At 39.3% G+C, this 15,230-nt stretch overlaps 1 protein-coding gene across 4 annotated transcripts in view; it reads right to left on the bottom strand.

The window, feature by feature from the left end:
- Focad (focadhesin) overlaps window positions 1–15,230 on the bottom strand; it is a 300,913-nt gene that overhangs the window by 76,255 nt on the left and 209,428 nt on the right. The gene's annotated exons all lie outside the window — the stretch shown is intronic.

Genomic DNA, 15,230 nt, shown 5'->3' with positions numbered 1-15,230 from the left:
AGCAAGCTCCAAGGTTAGCAGAGTGCTCACAGTAGATCTCACTGAGAGGGTTAAGTCTGAGTGAAAATTTGCCAATAGTGAGGAAGCACATGCTGAAGGGAATCCAGAATGGTTCAGCTATTGGAAAAGTTTGATAGTTTCTCAGAATATGAAACATAGCAGTTCCATTTCTAGATAGAATCCACAATTATTTCAAACAAGAATTTGTAAATAAATGCCCATATTAGCATGTTCACAAAAGCAAAAAATTAAATTAAATTTTAAAACAGTAACCTAAATTTCCATCTATGGATCAATAAGACAATCTATAGATGCATAAGATGCAATATTAGTGAAACAAAGTCCTATTGCATGCTGAAATGCTAAACTGTGGATAAATCCTGAAAATGTACCAAACCAAAAGAAGACAGACACAAAAGATCACATTATAGGATTCTATCTGTATGTAATAACCAGAATGAGCAAACCCACGAGGACAGAAAGCAGAGCAGTGGTTGCTGGTGGTAGAGAGTAAGAGAGAGAAGATAGGAGAAGTGAGAAGGGGCTGTTTAATGGGAACACAATTCATTTGGAAGTGACTGAAATATTCTTGAGCAATAGAAAGGGAAGAGATGCACAACACTGCTGCCTGTGAGAGGCAGTGAAAGCTAAGCTTTAGCATGGCTAATGCATGCTCTGGATGTCATCTCAATCTAAAGCAAACCAACAGCAAAACCAGGAAACATATCAAAGGCCATACACAGGCACAGGGCTGACCTGTGTGAGAAGGAGTCAAAAAGCCAGACTAGCTGGAGTGGGCAAGCTGAGAAAGAGGAATGTGGAAAGGAAACCTCTGGTGAACTAACAGGGGAGCCAGGGAGTCCAGACTCTTCTAGGTCACTTTTCACAACTTGTTTCCCTTCTTAGTTAAAGAGAAGCCATTCTCAGGTGTTGAGAGGAACAGGATGATCTCATTTACATTGTACAAGGACCTTTGCGGACTACTCAGCTGAAAACAGATGGACAAAGCTCAGAGCAAGGAAGCCTTGCAGAGGTTTCTACAGCCATCCAGGTAAGAGAAAACAAACTCTGAAAGAACAGTGCCATGATACTGTAGAGTAATGGCTTCCAAACACTCAGCTATGCCATTTGGCACCCCACTGCTGATACCATGTTTAATATTTGAGTCAGAAAACCAAGAAGATGACTTGCCTGGGCACAGTGAGGGAAATGGCTGGACTTAGAGTCAGCTCTTGGTGATCGTGGTTGGTCCCTAGGGCATTTTAAGCTTTAATTTTAATTAGATGGAGACAGAATAGAGATGGTGAAGGTGACAGATTTGATTATGAAGAGTGAGAAGGCATTTTTTAGGATGCTAAGATAATTCTTATCTTGACTGATGCTGCTTACAGAAATATATGTACCTGCCAAAATGCACAGAGTATACACTAACAGGGAAATCTATATCAAGTTCAAGCTCAATAAAAATATAGTTTGCATGTATTAACACCTTACACGGTATCTCATAAATATGAATAACTTGGTATACACAATTTTTTACATTTTAATGTATCAGTTACAATTTTTTAATTAAAAAAAATCAAAAGTAGTTAGAAAACTACTGTTTCTGGAATATGTTTCCAGACTCTCACCTTCAACTACCTCTTACACTCTCTTCTGGCTTGTTTATCAAAAACCCACTCTCATTTATCTTCCCTGTCTCTGTCAATATCGTCTATGAATACCCCTTTTATCAAGGTTTGAAACTTCAAACTTGCTTATTTTGGGTGTCTTCCCTGACTCAATGATCAAGCCAATTTCTGAAATGCAAGTGTGGCACACCCCTACTTCCTTCCTCACTGGCTAGTGCTATTTCTCCCCAGGTGACTATGACACCACCCATCCGATCTTCAGTGCCCTCAAATCTTTCCTCTGCTAGCCCGTCGCAAATGGTGCTGCCTCTGTTGCATTAGCTCAGAACTTCTTTGCAAAATCTTTAACGGTTAATAAAGCATTTTATATTACTTAACATCTTCTCAGGATCAAAACAACATCATTCACTTATGAGATAATTGTGCTGCTCAAGAACCTCAACCGATTTCTCCATAATTTTTGTACCTATGTATCATTTAATCTTATTCTGGAGAACTGAGCTGTAAACCAATTCCCACATTTTCCCTACTCTTGACAGGACCTATGGACTCACTCATCTCTCTGCCTTAAGTGTCCTCTCTTCCCATCATTTCACCTGACTGAACAGATTTCTCTCACCTCTATAGTTCTATGAACATCTGTAACCTCACACAGTTCCAAGGCACAGAGATCACAACCTGTTCATTCTAGGACCCCTTCAGAGTACCTGTGACATTGTCTTTGTACATGTGCTGAGTTGAAACTAGATATAGCACATCTTCTTAACAGAGAGAAATGTTTGTCACATTAAAATTATAAAATAAAAATTTTTTAAGTCATCATAACTATGGTGTCCAACCTTTTATTGTTATAATACCAGAAATTAAACTCCAAGCCTCACATATTCTTAGTAGCTAGCCAAGCACTCTACCACTGAGCTATATCCTAAGCCTTTGTTTCACACTCTATTTTGAGATAAGGGCTCACTAAATTAACTTAGGCTGGCCTTGTGTGATCTTCCTCCCTCAGCTTCTTGAGTTGTTGGGATTCAAGCATGCACCACCAGACCCAGCTTGGCATTTAACTTTCAATCATTCTAGAAACACAAAGCTTAAAAATAAAACTTTCTAGAGCCAGGCATAGTGGCACACACCTTTAATCCCAACACTCAGGAAGCTGTGGGGAACCTACCCATTTCTCTGTGGCAGGCCCCTCCCACTTTTTCTCCAGGGTACCCTTGAGAAGGGAGGAAGGAAAAATATTTAGATAGAAGGATAGAGGGGAGAGAAACACATAGAAACACGGGATAGCCTCGGGAGGGCCTGGATCATTATCCACCAGCCCCTTCTGTCTCTTCTAAAGGACCTTTTATAAGAATGCAAAGGGGTGGAGCAAAAAACCTCCCTCTAGCACAGCCAATTGCAGACCCTTTTCCAACCACACAAGTATTCAAGCAATCCTCTAATGCAGCCCTGCTGGGTAAAGCAAGCTCAGATCTCACTAGGAAACCTTTGTGGGCCTCCACAGGAGGCAAAGGCAGATAAAGCTCTGTGAGTTTGAGATCAGCCTGATCTACATTGGGAGCTCTAGAACAGCCAGGAATAGAGAGAGTCTATCTCACAAACAAACAAGCAAACAAACTTGTATGAGTCAACACAGCTGAAGTAAAAACATAATTATCATTTAAAACTTTACAGTTTTAAGTACAAGCCCAAAATGTTCTAGCTCAGACATATTTATTCTCAGGTAAGTATCTACTAAGTGAAAAGGTAAAATTTTATAGCAAGTACTATAAACTCTACACTCTGAAATTCTGAAAGCATTTAGATTATGATTCAGTACACCTGAAATGCTAGCTCATGGAGATATCCTGCTTAGAAACACAATTCATAAATATAAGAGAACATTGGGAGAGAAAACATAATCATTCACATTTTCTCCTGATAAATGTTTGCCTAATGGAACCACACAACTTGTTCTGCTTCTTGAACAAACACCATCATGTGTTTATATAAGATAATACCCATTTTAGCATCCCTTCTTTAACTACTATAAATCAAGTAAGAAAATCTTTTGATGAGGTTCTTTGTAAAAGTGGAGTGGGACAGACAGAGCAGTATGCAGAACTGACAGATAAAAAAGTATTTGCTATTAATTTTAGGATCCCAACTTCATAAAGCAAGACAATTTCCCTGTTCATCATTATCAAAACCACTTCGACCTCTGCCATAACCACCACCTCTGCCACTATCACCACCACCACCACAACCTCCTCCTCCACCTCCATCACCACCACCACCTCCTCCTCCTCCACCACCACCACCACCACCACTACCACCACCACCACCTCCTCCACCTCCTCCACCTCCTCCACCTTCACCACCAGAACCTCCACCACCACCAGCACCAGCACCAGCACCACCACTGTCTCCACCACCAGCACCACCACCTCCACCAGCACCTCCACCAGCACCACCACCACCAGCACCACACCACCTCTACCAGCACCTCCAGCACCACCACCACCACCACCACCACCACCTCCTCCTCCACCTCCTCCACCTCCACCACCACCTCCTCCACCACCACCATCACCAGCACCACAACCTCCACTACCACCACCTCCACCACCACCACCACCACCACCAGCAGCAGCAGCAGCAGCACCACCACCTCCACCACAACAAACCCAACAAAGGAAAAGAACAATGGTATTTGACTTCGGTTGCTACCTGGGATACGAAGGACTATCACTCTCCTACATTCCCAGGAGGAAAAGCACTTCCACTTCATGTTAGAGGCCATAAGAGACACTCACTGCACCACTCTCCTAAGTGTGAGTAAGAGGCTTCAACTTTCTGTCATTAGTGACCCTGTTGCCACAAAGTAACTTTCCGACATCCCTATGCCCGAGAAACAGTGAGAAGACAAGGGGGACTAAGAGGATGCCTTCCTCGAGTGCGCAGCCCTCACTTCCTTATAAGTAGTTCCTAACATTCAGTATCCCCCCACATCCCCCACAACACCCCCTGCACCTCTCCCTCCATCATTGTCTCTCCACCCCATTTCCCATCAGGATAACATTAGCCTGAAAGCTGACAATTCAATCGCATCTCAAGCAACCATTTACTCTGTTATTTAACAGAAGGGGAAACCCAGTTACCATAACAACTCACATCCACATGGTAATTATGGAGTATCTAAAACACAGCAAACCATACTTTTCACAGTATTTGCTAGGGAGAATCTGTAAGAGGCACAGATATAATTTCTCTCCACTATTATTCACAATTTTCATCTAGTTGTTTCATATTGCACAAATGTGAACACCACCTTTAAGACATATTCCTAAGACAAAGGAGCAATTGAAAGAAAAGGTGAGGCTGCACTTCCTATATTTCAAATAACTAGCTACATAATACCTAATTTGGGACAGCTTGGAGGAAAAATTAAAGAATTAGAAGCAAAATTAATTTATAATGCATAAAAAAATCAAACAGTGATCACTTAAAGAGGAAAAAAAAATGTAGAACCAAAGATTTTATTCAGAGTACAGCTTTCCAGTAAGGCTGAATAAGGTTTCTCCAAAATAAAAGTGGGAAAACAGCTCATTACTCAATGCTAAGCATAAACACGGCTGCGTGTCACTGACAGGATAAGGAATATCCGTATCACCAAGAAAGAGAAAAGTAATGGAATGTGGCTGCCATTCTCATCCCAGGATAAGCCACCATTGCCCAATTTAGATGAGAATGTCATGTCAAAGTAGGAAATGTCAAAAGATGATGAGACTGTCGGCAAATTCCAGGGAAGGAAACTGTCACTCATCCTCCGCTTCCTCCTGGAAGGAGAAAGTCATTCCCAAAGGACAGGAGGTATCCATGAGGGTGGAGGAAGGCAAGTGTCTGTGCTTAGAGAAGCCCAGAGGATGGGAAGTGACCACTTATGGGCCCCAGCTCAAAAGATCAAAAAAAAAAAAAGAGGGCACTTGGGGTTTTATCGAAATCTAAGGAGATGGTAGTCACATGGGACTAACTCTGAATCAGATGTAGAACAGTAATCCTTACAAAATGTAAGAGCGTGGTGGAGTATCACTTTTTAAAAAGGTGTAAAATAAGGGAAAATTTACCAGAGGTTACTTTACATAAATAGCTCATCATGGCATTAAAAAGTCTTAGTTTAGCTGACACGTGGTTCTTGAGAAGTTTTAATAAAGTATTATAAATGAAATACACATCAAATGTGAAAATACCACTTCCAGTCTAGCACATAAGGGGCTTACAACTCACTGTTCATCCTAATTGACAAACTGATGCATGCAATAGCTCTCTGAGACTGGCGACGGAATTATATAACAGAGCCAAGTGCAGCTGGAGAGAGAATCAGGCAAACACAGAGAATCACAACTTACTGGAACAGTAACCAGGAGGTAGATACCTACATGCTAACAAGAAATCCAGTAGGAAAACCCAGACTGGACATAATCAGGGAAGAGTTGGACAATCAGTGAATCAGAATCTTCAATCATGAGAGGACTATACACCTCTGTGGTAGTCTACTTAGAAGAGATTGACCAAATTTTCACTATGAAAACAAAAGAAAAATCACCCCATATATATGACATATAAAAAGGGAAAGAAATCATCCTGAGATACAACATCAGAGAAGCCTAACTTAATCAAGTTAGTAAGCTATGTTGTGAGGCTTACTATGTAGCCGAAGCCACACATGTCCCTGGAATTTCTCTGCTCCAGCCTCCAAAGTGCTGAGATTACAAGCACACTCCAATATGCCTGGCTTATTATGAGACTCTCACTAACATGGAGGGAGGTAAGTAGGCAACTCCAAAGCCTTTTATCTTTCCATGTAGAAGAGACATACATAAATCCTGCCTACTCTAAGCTCCCTTAAGGCAGTAGAAGGAACTGAAAAATGTGTGAAACTTACAATAATACTACTTAAAAAAAAGACCTAATTATACAATTAAAGAATGATTCCACATCACCACAATACCCTTACCACTAAATGATTCAAGGTCTATTTATTTCCATTCCTTTTATATCGTATTCAGTTATCAGGAAAAGAACAAAGCACATTAAAAGGCAAAAATCAGTTTCAATAAATGGAGCGGGAATAGGAACCAGAGGCAAACAGTGAGTACTGTTGGAATTCTCAGACTGGGAATTTAAAACAAATTATTAATGCACAATGGCTGTGATGGACACATAGACAGAATGTAAGAACAATGGACAAAGTCCTAAGGCTGAGCCAAAAGGAAACAAACTCTGAGGATGAAAAGCCCTGCTGCCAACAGAAATGGAAAAAGCCTTTGGAGTGTTTAATAGACTTGCCTTGACTAAGGACAGAATATGTGAGTTTGGGGATATATCAATAGAGGCCTCAAGATCTGAAAAGCAAAGAGAAAACAACAACAAACAAGCAAAAAAATGTCTAAGGTCTGAAGAAAAGGTTACCAAATGTGCAATACACAAAATGATCAACAGTAAGGCCTGGTCAAGAGAATGAAATCTGTGGGGTCTAGGTGGAGACTTAACTCTCCAGTTGGGCAGGTCAAATAATCCAGTTAGGGGATCACCCCTCAGGAAGGTAATACCACTTCTTGGAAGGTGGGGGTCACCATATGCAATGCTAAAGAGCTAGGCAGAATAATTATACCCTACCCAGGACCCCTACCCTAGAACAGTCTCCTACAGAGAGAAAAACAGAGCAGAAGAGTGGCAGGATCACATGGAAGAGAAGCCTGTTGACTTCATGGGAGAAAAGAAACAGAAAAAGATACAAGGAGCCGCCAGGGCAAGATACAGGCCTCAAGGACAATCTCCAGTGAATGACTGCAAGCTAGGTCCTACCTCTTAGATAAGTTTTCAAAACCTTCCCAAATAGCGCCATTACTAGGGGAACTAGTGTTCAACAGATAAGCCTAAAGGAGATATTTCCTACTAGAACCTGACAGATTCCAAGGTCAAAGAGCAGGGATTGGGATTATTTACAATTATAAAGTACTAATACCACATGAGTACCGGTAAAGTGTCTCTTGCAGATTGGTTTGTAAATGCTTATCGTCACCTCTAAGGCAATCAGAAAAAGAAAGAGTAAAGTTAAAAAGCACAGCTGTTAGGCAAACAAGAGAGAAAATGGAATCACATAAAACTTCCAAGGGTAGACAGCAAAATTAGAAGTAAAGGACATAATCAACAAAGAGACAAGTATAACAACATAATAGATACTAACTAAACCATATCAATAATTATTCTGAAAGTCAATGTTCTATATGAACTAATTAAAAGACAATGGTGAAAGCCAAGCAAAAACCAAGACTCAATTGTGTATCTTCTGTAAGAATACCACTTTGACTACAATGACAAATAAAGTGAGTGTGGACAAAGATACCAGAATAACACTGATAAATTATGTATGCATATATTGATCTCAGGTAAGGCAGGCTTCAAAGCAAGAAAGATGCTAAGAATGAAGGGAACATTATGTCATAATAAAGGGTAAATTCCCCCCAAAAGATAATAATCCTTTAAGTATATCTACTAACAAAGCATTAAAAAATGACAGAACACTAAAGAGAAAGGAATCAACTGTTGTGGGTGGAGACTTCAATGTGGAGACTTCAATACCTCTCTATTATAGGCAGAAAAATATAGCAAGCTCAAAATAAGGAAGCACACAATGGAACTCAGTATCACCAATCAACTGGTTATAACTGACATCTATTATTTCTTCCAGTAACCACTGGACATAGAGTCTTTTAAGAGCAACATGGAATTACCACAAAAGACCACATTCTAGGCCATAAAGCACACCCAGTTAAGTTTGGAAAAATAGAAATCGCATGGTATGTACTCCCATCCTTCAGTGGAATCCAGCTGGCAATCAACAACAGGGCATAACCAGAAAATTCCCAAATGCTCAGGAGTCAAATAAACACATTATTAAGACATTACGGATGAAGAGAGGAGAAATCCCAAAGTACATTTTACAGGATTTTCACAAATAAAAATGAAAAAAAAAAAAAAAGGTGGGCAGTGGTGGCATACACCTTTAATCTCAGCATTCAGGAGGAAGAGGCAGAAAAATCTCTGAATTCAAGGCCAGCTTGGTCTACAGAGCAAGTTCCTGGACAGCCAGGCTATACAGAGAAACCCTGTCTTAAAAAAAAAGGAAGAAAGAAAAAGAAAAAGAAAGAAAGAAAGAAAGAAAGAAAGAAAGAAAGAAAGAAAGAAAGAAAGAAAGAAAGAAAGAAAGAAAAGAAAAAGAAAACATATGAAAATTTGTAGGATGTAATAAAGTAATGCTGAGAGGAAAATTACCTATGCTCACACCTTAGGAATGCATAAATAAATAAGTAAATCAATAAATAAGTGGACGAATTTTTAAAAACACAAATTAAATACAAAATAATAATTAAGCAACAGCAGGTGGATCTCTGTGAGTTCATGGTCAGCCTGATCTACATAGTGAGTTCAAAGACAGCCAGAGCAACATGTCTCTGTCTCAAAAATAACAACAACAACAGAAACGGAGGCCAGCAAGACAATCCGGAGGCAAACACACTTGCTGCCAAACTTGACCTGAGGTTGATTCCTGGGCTCCACATGGTAGAAGGATAAAACCAAGTTGCACTCTGACCTGTACATGCTCTACGGCACATATGTGCCACCACCTCATAAACAAATAAATATTATAAAAAATTAACCGGAAGAGAAACAGTTGAAACTATAAGCGAAAAGCTGGTTCTTTAAACCATTAAATAAAAATCAACAAGCCTGCAGCCAACCCAACCAGAGAAAGACAGAGAGAGAGAAAAAATTAATTATATTTGAAATAAAGAGAAGATACAACTCCAGATCCTATGAAAATTAGAAGGGAAGGGTAATGAAGAACACTGTGTACAATTCAATGCCCCAAATTAATAATCTAGATAAATAAACCAATGCCTTGAAAAGCACAAAGTTCACCTGAAAGACACATTATCTGATTAAGTATATACCTTTTAAGGAAAATTAAATTTTAAACAGTTATTAACCTTTCAGAATGGAAGTACAAGTCTCAGATGTGCTCATGGATGACTACCACAAAAAATTTAAGGAAGCAGTCATTCTGATTCTCTGTTTCTTTTAGAAGAGAGAAGCAGACATTCCCTATTCTATGAAATCAGTGTTACTCTCAGTTTGAAACTAGACAAAGACATCAACAAGAAATACACACAACATAATTATGAAACTCCTCAAAAGCATGAGCAAACTGAATCTGACAATGTAAAATATATACCACAATTAGTGGTATTTATCCAGTGAGAGTGGATCAATATTCAAGAATGTATATTACAGAAATCACACATTATATCGATAGATGTAGAAACAAGCACTTGAGGAACTCAAAATCCATTCATGGTTAAAAACAAAATTTCCAGCTAGTTTAAACAAGGTTTATTCTACGTTTGACAAGGAAGATCTACACAACATCCCCAGTCAATAGAACCCATAGAGTACACAATAGCAAAGACGTAACAAGGCAGAAGTATCAATTCTCGGCAGTCCTTTTCAACACCATACTGCAAGTCCTCACTGGTGCAATGTGATAGAAACAGAAGGTGTAACATATACTGAAGGAAAAGAAGAAATGAAATTGCCTCTGCCACAGACAACATTAGTATTTACATATAAAATCCAAACAAACAAGCCCCCCCAAAAAAAATTCAGTAATTAGTTACTTCAGCAAGGCTAGCGTATACACGATTAATACACAGAACCCAATTGCTTTCCTATGTATCTGTAGTGAATAAATAGCTATTAAAATTTGAGACTCAGTAACACAGTAATACCACCCAAAAAGAAATGTGTGGACATAAATCTACGAAAATATTTACAAGATCAACATGAGAAAAACTATAAACTATGAAAAATCAACAATGAACCAAATAAATGGAGAGATACTCTATGCTCGAGAATAGAAAGATTCAACAAGAACTGTATGCTCCACTGGGATTCCAATCAAATCCTAGAATGTTACTTCAGAAATACTAGCAAACTGATTCCAAACCTCATATGGCAAAGAAAAGAAGAAGAAAGAGGACCAGGAGAGATGGCTCAGCAGTTAAGAGCACTGACTGCTCTTGCAAAGCACTAAGTGGGGTTCTGGTCCCCCATGGTAGCTCACATTGGAGAGTAACTCCAGTTCCAGGGGATCTGGTGTGTTCTTCTGCCCTCTGCAGGCTCCTGAACACATGTGGTGCATATATTCATGTAGCCATGCACACACTGACACATGAAAATAGTAAAAAAAAATCTTTAAAAAGGCCAAAGAGCCAATGCAACACGAGGAATATTAGACAAGTGTGACCATAGGATGTCAAGCTTTACTACTGAGCCATAGTAAAGGGAGAGAAGCAAATCATCATGTTTACACAGCAGCAATGAACAGAAAGCCAAACAGACCAAACAGAAGGAATCCTAGTTGCAAAACACTTAGGATTATGTAATGGTTACCAAATTTAACAAAATACCTACAAAATTTATAATATGAAACCAAAATGTTAGCCTAACCAAATGCAAAGATATATATTGCTCATGAGAGTAGAGACTCAGTGTTCCTAAGATTTCAGTTTCCTTCCAACTGGCCTATAGAATTGATGCATTTATAATCCACATCAGAGCAGGCAGGCATGAGACATCTCAAAGCTGTTTTTATGTTTACATAGAAAAGCAAAGGGCCTAGAATTAAAAGTCATGCTACTTCATTGTGAGATTCATTACTAGGTAATAATAATAAAACTGAATAATTTGAGTGAAATTACAGAAATATAGATCAACGACACATATTATGGAAACAAAAACTGAAAATACACAATCCAGGGAGGGAGGGAAAGAAGACAGGCGGGTGGGCAGGCAGGCGGGCGGGCGGGGGGAGGGGGGAGGCAGAAGTGAGGGAGGAAGGGAAGGAGAAGAGAGGGTCAGAAGGAGAGAAGAGTGAGTGGAGGGGGGATAATTTTGGACAATGGTAATTAGGTAATCCAGTGAAGGACGTATCTACAAGAACAATAACCAGTCCTTATAGAAACATTAAACTATAATGGGCCATAGCCTAAAATGCACACTTCAAACTGTAAAACGTTCACATGAAAACATAGCCTAACTACAAGTTGACTAATAAATACACTAGATGTGGGGTACCTACTTAGTAAAATACTGTTCTGCCATGAAAACAGTGCAGAACCAACGTGTGCTACAACATGGACAAACCTTAAAAACCATCCTACGTGTAAGTAGCCAGACCCAATTAACCATATATTTTGAATATATATACATATATATATATATATGTATGTATATACATATGCACATATATATATATGGTGGGTTTTAGGACATGTGAATTATACCTCTACTTTAAGAATTAATGAATAAAACTTAAATTAAGAAAAAGAGAAAATGAAAATTCTTGTAATCTTGCTTCAGACAAAAAAGAGCCATACAAAGAAAAACATGACAATTTAGAGTCTTAAAAATTAAAAATCCAATTTTCAAAAGAAAGTCATTTTTAAGGAAATGACAGAACTACGCAAAAAAAATTTTAAAATCCATTTCTAGAAAAATATTTATATCTAGAATAAGAATGTGTAAAATCCTTTTTTTTTAGAAAACAAGTCCTTGGGGAAAAAAAAATAGTGAAAAAGTAGACACATCATGGAAAAATAAGGATGACAAAGGGACATGTAAAAAGACGCTTAACACCAGTACCGAAATGAACCTCCCACAGTCCATAGTCTTTAAAGCTAGCAATTCCGGTCACTGGTAAGGAGGTAGGCAGAGAACTCTTGTATAGTGCAGGGGCATCCACAAGGAGACAGCCACTGAGAAAGAGTCTACTAGCGTTATATAAAGTTTTCTGTGCACTTACCAAATACCCCAAGTAAGTTATTTCTCTACTTAAAGGAAATGAAAACAGATTTCTACAAAGATATCTGAGTAGCTGAGTGAGGAATTATCATGGGAGTGTTTACACAATTACCAAAAACCAGAAGCAAACCAAAGGTACACCAAACCAGTAAACTATAAACAAACTAAATCCTCAGGAAAAACTTCCAAAGACACAGCCTACAGTAGCAGTAGGAACCAAAGCAGCGTTTGAAGAAACATCTAGAAAAATGCCAAACAGACTCCAGAAAAACAACAACAACCACACACACACACACACACACACACACACACACACACACACACACACACACTTTAAAAAAAAGCCAGATTTGGAGAAGAGCTAAGAGTCAAGGTAGTTTTTAAATGTTTTCTGATTGACTGAGGGGGGCAGTGGCTGTCCTTAACTGCAGTCAGTTTCACTGTCAGTGATTTCTGGTACTCACAGTGAACTGCAGTCTGATCATTAAACTGAAAACCCCACAGAGAAAGTACTTGTATGTTTGAGGTTGCATGCTGTCCTGAACACCTTTCACAGTGCCACTGTAGACATAAAGCACTCCTTTGCCCAGTGTGTCCAGGCTGTACGCATTACCTGCCCCTCAGTCCTTACTCACTTTGTAACTCTGAGTTAGTTTCCATATTAATTCTCAAGGTACTGCTGAGCTTGATTTCAAGTACCCCATATTTTATTTAATAATGGCTCTAGATTTTACCAGTGGTGGTACTGGTAAATCAGAAATGCCAAAGAAAAGCCAAAAGTAAATAAGTAAAAGCTGTGGACTTAATGAAGAAAGTTTCAAAAATTCACTTGATATGGTGGCTAAGCTCTACAGTAACAACCTGAAATTGAATTCCAGGGTTCCATTCCCAGACTCTTCCACTTAGCTGCTTTATGATCTTGAACAAATTAACAGGACCTACCTCAGATCGTGGATGTGGAAATAAAATGAATGAAGAAACTGTGCTCTTCTACTTGTAATTATGAGGTTACATCCTAATAAAACATTACAAACTAAAAATGTCCTAACTTGAAAATGGACTTAAGTAACCTAATTTGCCAGGCATCATAGCTCAGTCACACAGCAGGACGCTGCAAAATACAGCAGCTTATCCCAGTGGAGAGGCTCGATGAGCTACAGTTTGCTGCCCTTGGGTAAGATCAAGAGAGCGCATTGTTGTTGCCTGCCCAAGAAAATGCAGATTCAAAGCACTGTTTCAACTAAAGCCATATGACTTTTGGAGCATCAAAAAGTCAAAAAGCAGTCAGCTGAGACACCTGATGGCAGAGACATACATTGTATGTGCAGATATGCAGTGGGGGTGATACAGTGACTGTTAAAGTGTACAGTTGATTGTAAGCTGCTCTTACATAATTGTTATTGGTCAGCTCTCAAAACTCTCATTACTTCTGGCTAAACAGTTCAGAAGTGTGTGTGTGTGTGTGTGTGTGTGTGTGTGTGTGTGTGTGTGTGTGTGTGTGTGTGTGTTCATATGTGCATAGAGGTATGCATGGAGGCCAGATGAAGATACTGAATCCCCTGGAGCTGTAGTGATAGACAGTTGTGAGTTGCCTAATGTGGGTGCTTAAAACCAAACTCCAGTCCTTCATACCAGCAGCTAATACTGGGCCATAGGAACTGAATCTGAATTAAAATCCCATCCTGGATTTCACAGAATTCTGTCCAAAAGGCCCTCTAAATGATTCCCAAATAATACTGTCATTTTCTCACCCCTCTGAGATTTTCTAGGCCATCTCTAACACAAGCTACAAGTATCTTAATCCAGACACTTTCTCTGTTCATATGTGGAGCATATCGCATAGCTTCTGATACATTAGCTAAATTTAACAGATAGCTTCTACTAGCCCACACCTTTTTAAAAATGTCGTTCTGATAACTTTTCAAATCTGCTTTTCATGAAGAGTTTAAACTTGGATTTGTCCTGAAAATACCTAAATGTAGAGCTTAAAATGGTAAAGGTAGCACATCTCTTTCTTTTCCATGCTAACTAAGGAGATGCCTGGGAATAGTAGATACAGAAATGACCTGTTTTCCTTTGCTTTGTTTAAACATTTCCCTGAGAGAAACATCACTCCTCCCAGACTTTTCTCTCTTTAACTGAATGAGAGACACTGTTATGTTGCAGAATATTTGTTTACACTGTGAAGATGTGGCTTTGCCAAGGCACCTTCTGATAAAAAGCTGAATGGCCAATAGCTAGACAGGAAGAGGTTAGGCGGGACTTCCGGAGACAGAGAGGACTCTGGGAAGAAGAAAGATCATCATGCCAGGAGACATGAGCTGGAGCTTTCCATCATCATGAAGAAGGTCATCATGCCAGGGGCTTTCATAATTAAAAAGAAGTCTCCATGTCATCATTTGGGAGCTGACTGGTGGGACAGAAAAAAACTCATTATGTTGTCATCAAAAAGGACTTCAAATACTTTGTAGGAGCTGGCAAGATGACTCCTTGGAGAAAAGTACTTGTTGCCAAGTCTGACAATCCCCAAAGCCTACAAGGTAGAAGGGAAAAGTTGGCTCCTACAGGGTGCCCTCTAACTTCTAAGTGCCATAAGCATGCACATACACACTAAAGAATAAATAAAGCCTAAAGGAAAGGGGGTCAGGAGGATGCTCCAGGTAAAAGCACCTGCCTCTGAGTCTGATGGCC

This window comes from Peromyscus maniculatus, chromosome 2 (assembly GCF_049852395.1).
Source record: "Peromyscus maniculatus bairdii isolate BWxNUB_F1_BW_parent chromosome 2, HU_Pman_BW_mat_3.1, whole genome shotgun sequence".
NCBI lineage: Eukaryota > Metazoa > Chordata > Mammalia > Rodentia > Cricetidae > Peromyscus > Peromyscus maniculatus.
The sequence above is the reverse complement of the archived record's forward strand: the minus strand, read 5'-3'. Positions and strand labels throughout refer to the sequence as shown.